Below are 7,565 nucleotides of genomic sequence, written 5' to 3' on the forward strand. Positions count from 1 at the left end.
TAAATCTTTAAAAGGAAAAAGAATCATCTCCAGAGACACCATCTTCTTCCACAAAATCTTCAAAGAGCAGAACTCATAAATAAACAAATAAAACCTACCAAAAATTATGAAAAAGTGTTCAACCACATTACAGTCAGAGGTTTGCAGTATTTAGACCATCTTTCTCTTTCGGCTTGGCTAGCTGTGCGCTGGAAAACATCAGAAGGGATTTGTATCAGACCACTCCTCCTGAAAATGGCAAATAGGAACTCAGAGAAAAATATAAACAACAATCCTGCAAGACAGCAGAACTGGCAGAAGCTTGGGACGTGTGGGAAGGGTGTGGCGAGGAGACAGAGCTGAGGCTCCTGCTCACACGCCGTTTCCCCTAGAGAAATCCCAAGTCCTCACGCGGGGAGCAGGACAATGAAAACTGAAGCAAGCAAAGCAGTGAATTCACATCAGTGAAGGTTAGACCATGGGCTGGGGCTGCCCGAGCAGCGAGGAACGGAGAGTGTGTGTCCTGGAAAGGAGAGAGCCACAGAGAGACAAGCTAAACCCACAACCTGCATACAAACACTGCTGACATCTGGCTGACAGGCACACAGCCCAGGATCAGATACAAAACTGCCCAGGAGCCCATTGTGAGGCTACAGCAAGCAGATGTTGTAGCTGCAGCCCACAGTACGACAGGGTTTGAAGTTCATGTCTAAAAACACTCACCAATGCACCTCAGAAGACAGAGTGCAGACACTACACACCTCAGAAACAATGCCAGGAGAAAGCAGCGCTTATGGACCCTGGAGGGAACACGGTCAAAAAGCTCTCCTGAAGGAGACCCAGATGTTGTAAGCTGCAGAAAGAAACATTTAAGGACAGAGAAGAAAACTTAGAAACACAGTGTCTGAGGTGAATCCTCACTGGGGGTGGGGGCGTACCAGAACAGAGACCACAAACGTCCAGGGAACTTGCAGGTTTGTCTCTAAGAATGATCTAATCTGGACAACAGAGAGAAACGTGTTTGGCGCATAGAACCTAGGACAGGTGGGACAGTGCAGTCTAATGAGAGAGGATCTGGCATCCAAGGACAGTGTGTCTCTTACTTTTCCTGATGCTGTGATAAAATACCCAACAAACATCATTTAAGGATGGAAAAGTTTATTTTGGCTCACAGTTTAAGGGCACAGTCCATCATGGGGAGGAAAGTGTGGCTTGAAGCCGCTGACCGCATTGTATCAACAGTCGGGGAGCGGAGAGAGGTGGGTGCTGGAGCTCTGCCTGTTCCTCCTTTGTATTCATCTAGGACCCCAGTCCATGGGGTGGTGCTGTTCACATTCAGGGTGGGTCTCCGCTACAAGGCTAGACACATTCAGAGGTGTGTTTCCATGGTGATTCTAAATCTTGTCAAGTTAGCAGTAAAGATTAATCATCACAGACAGTAAAGACAGAATAGTGTAAAATGATGGGTTTTTTTTTTTAAATAATGACAAATTCCTGAACCCAATGAAAAAGATGAACTATGATTCAAGAAGCTTAGAGAATTTCAAGTATGATAAATACAAAGAAAACCACACAGAAGAATACCAACTGCTGAAAAGCAGTCATGACAGGCAAGTCTTGAAAACAGCCAGAGCTGGCCGACCGTGGGAACCAGCGGCAATAGGAAACAGTGGACCAACATCTTCAAGGGCTGAAGAAATAAGAAAAAGTCAGGCTAGAATTTTATACCCAGAAGAGTTATCTGTCAAAATAGAAACAAAACTGAGATACTTTGAATAAGTGGGTTGACAAGATTCTTTCCTGGCAGAGATGCAGGCATCACATGCACAGAAAGTTCTCTTGATTGGTGGGTAATAGCCCCAAAGATGTCTTGGATCTGTTTTTCTTTCTTGTGTCAGTATGACACATGTGTGTTTGTGTGTGAGTTTGTGTGCACACGCCACAGTGCACCTGAGAAGCTCAGAAGACAACTCGGGTGTTGACTCCCCTTCTCCACCGTGTTTGAGGCAGTGACTCTCTTCCTTACCAGGCTTTGCTGGCCTGTGAGCTTCCAAGGAATCTCTTCTCTCTACCTCCCATCCCACCATAGGAGCACTTGGATTACAGAGGCATATCACCACACCCTGCTTTTATGTGGGTGCTGTGGACAGCCCAGGTCCTCATGCTTGTGCAGCGCTTTACCCACTGTAGTACTTTTCTATTGCGTGATAAAACACCATGACCATCAGGTGTGATAGCGCACGCCTTTAATCTCGGCACTCAGGAGGCAGAGGCAGGCAGATCTCTGTGAGATCCAGGTCAGCCTGCTCTACATAGCGAGTTCCAAGCCAGCTGGGGCTACAGGGAGACCCTGTCTCAACACACAACAAGCAAGCACAGAATTCACCATGACCAGCACAACTTGTACAAGGAAGAGTTTGGAGCCTGTGGTTCCAGATGGACAAGAGTCCATCAAGGTGGGGGAGGCACGGCAAGAGGCAGTGGAGCAGAGAGCTGAGCACTCACACCTTCACTGACTTGCAGGAAGCAGAGCGGGACAGACTTGAAACGGGGCAAGGCCATGAACTCTCAAGGCCCACCCCCAGTGACCTGCTTCCTCCATCAAGGGCACACCTCCTAAACCTTTGCAAACAGCACCACCAACTGGGGCCAGGTATTCAAATACTAAACCCAGAGGGGATAGTCCTCATTCAAAGCACCACATTCCACTCCCTGACCCCCATAGGTTCTTCAGAGACTCAAGATACTCCCTGAACTGACTAAAATCAAAAGGCAAATTACATACTTCCGACACACAGTGGCGCAGAATACACATTCCCATTCCAAATGGGAGGAGTGGAGGCATAGTGAGGGAATACAGGACCAAAGCCAGCAGAGCAAACACTGTAGCTCCACGTCAGATGTCTGGGACCTTCCTTCCAAAGGGCTTAGATGACTCAGACCCCCGGCTTTGCTGCCTGTAACGTACATCTCTCTCTTGAGCTCACTCCACTCTGTATGCAGCTCTGTTTGGCAGATGTCTTGTGGCTCTGGCATCTCCAACACCTTGAGGTCTCCACTGCAACCCAGGCTTCGCCTTCACAGCTTTACCCAATGATCTCTCAGGGCCTCTTGGCCTCCCTGGGCCTTCTTTATGCAGAGACTTCCCTGCTACATGCTCCCTGGCCTCAGCAGCTCTCTGAAACAGAAGAGGGAGAACTGAGGACCCCCGTCACGCCTCTAAAGCCAGTACCACACAGAGGGACGCCGCCAAGGTTGGTTATCAGCTTGGGATGGACCCTGGCTCCCTCCAACAAATTAACAGGGGCTTTTGTATACTGAAGCAATTGCTTCTTAGGAGCCAAAAAACTCCATAGACTCCCTCTTTTCACAAGTTAGAAGCTTTGCCGCCTGAGGTCTTGCCCCAGAGCGCTCCTTCCAATGTTACAGGGCAGAGCAGGTACCCCCCTCCATAATGTGTTAATCACCTTATCAGTTACAGTCTCTCTTTTCTAGGACAAGCTTTGGCCAAAAAATTAAACTTCCTAGTAGTTTCTTTTTCTTCAGACTGTACATTCTGTATTTATTTCTGCCCTACATGTTCTTTCTCATTGCAAATCTGCATAAAATTTATCCGTAGTAACCAAGCTACTGGTTCAATGTTGGGCTGTCTTGAAACGGCCTCCACCAAAGAAATCAGTCCACGGCTTTTTTCTTTGTCTTTTTTGAAGATTACTTTGTGTTTCACCAGCACAGCATTTTTTTTTGTTATGACTGTTTATTTACGGAACCAGCTGACACTATTCCGACAGTGTCTATTAGGCATCGCATACTGTTACTTGTAACAAAAACTACACAATACCTTTTACAGATCATTGATACTATTTTCTTTTATTGTCTTTATTTTATGTTTTATTTTGGAGAATTTTTTACATGAGCATTGTATTTGCATTATTTCCATCCCCCAGTCCCCTTCCAACACCTCCCATCTTCCTCCCTCCATTACCTTTTCTCTTCCTTATTATTGTGATATATACATATACATATATAATGCGGTGAGCCCATCTATGTTTAGGACTGCCCACTTGGGATTACATAACCTCCCAAGGAACTACTCCCTGGAGAAAGCTGGTTCCCCCTCCCTCAGCGTCCCCCGGTTGCCTGTAGCTCTTCCTCTTGAGGTGGGACCCCATGACATTTCTCCCTTCCACCTTGACGTGTCAACTCGCTTCGTTATCATGAAGATCTTGTTAGACCACCACGCTGTGGAGATTTCACGGGTGTAGCTTTCCTGTCATTTCTAGAACACATTAACTACTAGTAGGTGTTTTGTTCCTCTGGCTCTTACGTTTCGTCACCCCCTCTTCTGAGATGTTCCCTGAGCCTTAGATGTAGAGGTTTTACTGTAGAAGTGCCACCCATGGCTGAGCACCTCAGTCATTTATTCTCTGCACCTGACAGTTGTGGAACTTTGTAATGGTCCCCATCTGTTGCAAAAAGGAGCTTCTTTGATGAATGGTGAGAGGAACAGTTGCATCTCAGGATTTGGAGTTCGTTGCTTTTTAATTCAACCTCAAGTAAGTTCTTGGGCCTTTGGCAGAAGGCAGCCAAATTCTTTACCAAAATATCACATGAATGACTGTAGCCCAGCTGCTAAGTCTTTGCTTCTTCTGGGACTACTTTGCTCTCAGCACTACTTTCTTCCAGGCTCTCACTAGAGTGGACTGTTAAGCTCTGCTCACAGCATTCAACCTCCTTTCCAGTCCAAACTTCCAAAGTCTTCCACATTTTTCCAAAAACCAACAGAGGCTCACCACAGCAACAGCCCACTCACTCTCTGGTACCAATTTCTATATTGGTTTTGTTGTTGTGATAAAACACCTTGGCCAAGGCAGCTTTAAAAAGGGAGAGTTTATTTGGGCTTATGGTTCCAGAAAGCTAAGAGGCCATCATGGTGGGAGGCTCGGTGACTGAGGCAGCCGTGCAGAAAGCTGAGCACACACATCTTCGGTCACGTACAGGAGACAGCAGTCTGGAAGTGGGGCAAAGCTAGGAGCTCTCACAGCCCACCCCAGGGACGTGCTTCCTCCAGCAAGACCTCACCTCCTAAACCTCCACGAACAGGGCCACCGACTGGGGCCAAGTGTTCAAATACTTGGAACCTATGGGAGACATCCTCACTCAAACTACCACATCTACTGAGCCCTCTTCCCAGCCCCATGTCTCAGATCATAGCAAGGAATTAGTAGAAACAAAATTGGCCAAAGTAACAGTAAATACAACCAAGTGTCTTCTTTCCTTTTCTTGGTTTTTAAAAATGACAACTGTTTAAAGCAAACATTGTATTTCGCACTAATAACATTCGCAGATGAATAATCTGACAGTAACAACACAGATGATCAAGGGATGGGGAGTGAAGGGTCACACACGTATTCACACGCAACTTCATACAGTTGGCTGAGTAGATTACACTGATAGAAAAGAACGCTTGGCTAACTGTAAAGAAAGCATATTTAGAGAAGAGAGCCTTGAGGAAGAATAGGAGAAACTACTCTTCCCTGAAGGAGGAAGCGGACAGACTCGGGGACGACATGGCTGTAGCTGGTCCTGCAGTTCTGCGCTAGGAGGTGGGATTCCAGGCAGGAAAAACTCGCCCTAGGTACTCCACACATCTATTTAGCGTAACCCACCTTCCTAGGGGTAGTCCTATGACTGGATGATAGACCAGTTAAACTTACACAAAATGGAGGGCTCAGGGTATTACAGTACGTGCTCGTTGAAGAAGTCAGCAGCAAGGTCCTCGGGAAGCAGAGTGGGGCACTCATGTCCACTTGCTATGGTGCAAAACCCAGTTAGGACCCTGTATTAGCTGCTTTTCTGTTGCTGTGATAAAGCACTCTGTTCAAAAGCAACTGGGGAGGGAAAGGTTCGCTTGGCTTTCCTGTCCAGGTCCCGACCCATCACTGAGGGAAGTCAGGGCAGGAGCTCAGGCTGGATGGGGAAGCAGAGAACCGTGGAGGAATGCTGCTGGCTCACTCATAGGCTCACTCTCAGTGAGCTTTTCTTATACAGCCCAGGCCCACCTGCTCAGGAAACGGTGCCACCCACATCAATCAAGGCAATCCAGACAATCCCTCACAGTGTCCACAAAACAACCTGGTACCGACAATTACTCAATTGAGACTGTTTTTTCAGATTCTAGGTTGTGTCAAGTTGATGGCTAATGCCAACTAGGACAAATACCACCAAAAGGAAGGAAAGAAAAGAAAAAAACAGAGAGAGAGCTGTGACCCAGCTTCCTGATCGTGGACACCGTGTGATTAGCTAATTCCACACACCTACCACCGCGCCTTCTTTGCCATGACGGACTACACCCTCAAACCCAAACCCTTCCTCCCTTAAGTGGCTTTTGCCAGGAATTCTGTCACAGTAACACAGTCACCATCTCAAAGAGGAATCCAGAGAGCGTTTGACAAAATTCAGAACCTACTGAGGCTCGAATGGAAAGCTCTCACAGACTGCAAGGGGTGGACGCCATTTACTAAGGGCCTGGAAATAACACACAGCATCCCTGCGCTGAGCCAATGAGCAACCAGCCCCCGAGGCCCACAGCACTTCACCCAACCCTGTGCAAGGGGCTGTGTGAGGGGTCAAGGCAGAGAAAAGAAATGAAGGGTGACAGTCACGATGGGATGAGGTAATGTGAACCCTGTATTAGCTGCTTTTCTGTTGCTGTGATAAAGCCTTACAGATGTGATTTCTTCTTTCTTAGCTTGCATGTGCTCTTACATTCATATTTTTTATCTGTGTATATGATGCACTGTGATCATCTTTATCCCAAATTCCTCTCTTGTCAGACATGGGTTTTCACCTAGAAAACCTTAGAGAATCTAAGCAGCAATTGTTCCAATTTGTTTTTACATTGCTGTGACAAACCACTCTGACCAGTTCCAACTTGGGGAGGAAAGGGTTTTTATTTGTCTCACATCTCCCAGGTCACAGTTCATCAGGGAGCCCAAGGTAGGGACTCAGGCAGGAACCTGGAGGCAGGAGCTGGAGCACAGGCCATGGAGGAACGCTGCTTACTGGCTTGCTCCTCCGGTCCGTGCTCAGCCTGCTTTCTTAAACAATACAAGAGCACCTGCCCAGGGGTGGCACAGCCCACAGTGGGCTGTGTTCTCCTACATCTCTCAGTAATCAAGAAGATGCCCCACAGACATGGCCACAGACCAACTCAATGGAGGCAATTCCCCGGTTGAGGCTGTCTACCGAGGTGTGTCAAGTTGACACTAAAGCTACCTAGCACAGCAGTTACTAGAATTAATCAGCAGATTTCCTAAGACTCAATTCAGAATCAGTCTAGAAGAGTCAGCTCATCACTATATGTTTTTGGGAAAAGATAGGAATACAAAATTCAACTATCAATCCTATTTATAATAACATCAAAAATCTAAATGTTAGGAATTCATCAAAAGCTATGCCAGATCTGTACACTTTAGATAAAGGTTTCATTGGTTTTTGGGTTTTTTTTTAATTTAAAGTCGTTAAAAGAGCAATTGAGGCCAGGCGTGGTGGTGCACGCCTTTAATCCCAGCACTCGGGAGGCA

The sequence above is a fragment of the Nannospalax galili genome, unplaced genomic scaffold (genome assembly GCF_000622305.1).
Source record: "Nannospalax galili isolate Female #2095 unplaced genomic scaffold, S.galili_v1.0 scaffold68, whole genome shotgun sequence".
Lineage (NCBI taxonomy): Eukaryota > Metazoa > Chordata > Mammalia > Rodentia > Spalacidae > Nannospalax > Nannospalax galili.